Here is a 1638-nt window from a genome sequence, read left to right as displayed (position 1 = left end):
TTAATTATTAGTTATAATTTTAAAAATTCTTTCTGGAAGCTATAGACAGAGATAATCTTCTATAGTTTACAAAGAGCTGTAATACCAAGTACTTGCAGAAAATTCAGGCAGAAGTATTTACTTTCTATTTAAGAGCAACATGATATATATATATATATATATATACACTAATAAAAGAGAAAAATGGTAATTGGCGTACGACCGCTACCCTTCCCATTGGCTAATCAGCATATCCTTATGCAAATTAACTGTCAGCCAAGATGGCGGCCGGCAGCCAGGCAGCTGGAAGCGAACATGAGGCTTGCTTGCTCCAGTGACTGCAGGCTCCAACGTTCCCCCGCCTGACTTGCCAGCCTCTGAGCTGGCAGTTTGAAACATTCTAACAAATATAGCCGGCTGGGATCTCAGAGCTGAAGTTATACATTGTTTCAATTATAGAACGGCAAACAAACCAGCAGCGGAAGCCTCAGAGCTAGAGCCAGAGCTAAAGCTGGCCCAGAAGAAAAAAAAAAGAAAAAAAGGAGTGGTTGGGAGCTTCAGTCAAAACCGCCAGCCTGAAAGCAGCCCTCAGCCCCTTACCCAGACTGGCCAGGCACCCAGTGGGGACCCCCCCCTGAAGGGTGTGTGACCAGCTGCAAACAGCCATCATCTCCTCATCCAGGCTGGCCAGGCCACCCCAGTGGGGACCCCCCACCCTGATCCAGGACACCCTTCAGGGCCCCCCCCCCCACAGGCCCTGCTCTCTATCCTATATAGTAAAAGGGTAATATGCCTCCCAGCACCGGGATCAGCGTGACAGGGGGCAGCACCCAAACCCCCTGATCGGCCCTGCTCTGTGTGTGACAGGGTGTGGCATCCCAACCCCCTGATCCGCCCTGCTGTGTGTGTGACAGGGGGCGGTGCCCTAACTCCCCTATCAGCCCTGCTTTGTGAGTGACAGGGGGCAGCGCCCCAACCCCCTGATTGGCCCTGCTCTGTGCATCACAGGGGGTGGCGCCACAACCTCCCCATTGACCCTGCCTTGAGTGTGATAGGGGGCAGTGCCCCAACCCCCCAATCAGCCCTACCCTGAGCGTGACTGAGGGTGGCATCACAACCTCCCAATCCGCCCTGTCCTGTGCATGACAGGGGGCGGCGCCCCAACTCCCCAATCAGCCCTGCTCTGAGCCCGACCAGGGGCTGCACCTAGGGATTGGGCCTGCCCTCTGCCACCCAGGATCAGGCCTAAGCCAGCAGGTCGTTATCTCCCGAGGGGTCCCAGACTGCGAGAGGGCACACCGCCGGGCTGAGGGACCCCCCTTCCCCCCCGAGTGCACAAACTTTTGTGCACCGGGCCTCTAGTATTATATAATAAAAGACAAACATGCAAATTAGCCATCCCGCCGTTATGCTCAAGCCACACCCACCAGCCACGCCCACCAGCCATGCCTACCAGCCATTGGAGGAGTGAGTATGCGAATTAACCTGACAAAGATGGCAGGTAATTTGCATACACAGAGCAGAGTGGGAGAGCTGGCAGCTTGGAGGAACGTGGCTCCCTCAGTCAGGGAATAACCCAGAGCGTGGCGTAGCAACCAGGAGGTTCTGGGAATTAGTAGTGTTAGATGGCAGCCCCTAGGTACCGGAAAGTGGAAGCCC

Source organism: Myotis lucifugus, unplaced genomic scaffold (genome assembly GCF_000147115.1).
Source record: "Myotis lucifugus unplaced genomic scaffold, Myoluc2.0 scaffold_261, whole genome shotgun sequence".
Taxonomy (NCBI): domain Eukaryota; kingdom Metazoa; phylum Chordata; class Mammalia; order Chiroptera; family Vespertilionidae; genus Myotis; species Myotis lucifugus.
This window is presented reverse-complemented; position numbering follows the sequence as displayed.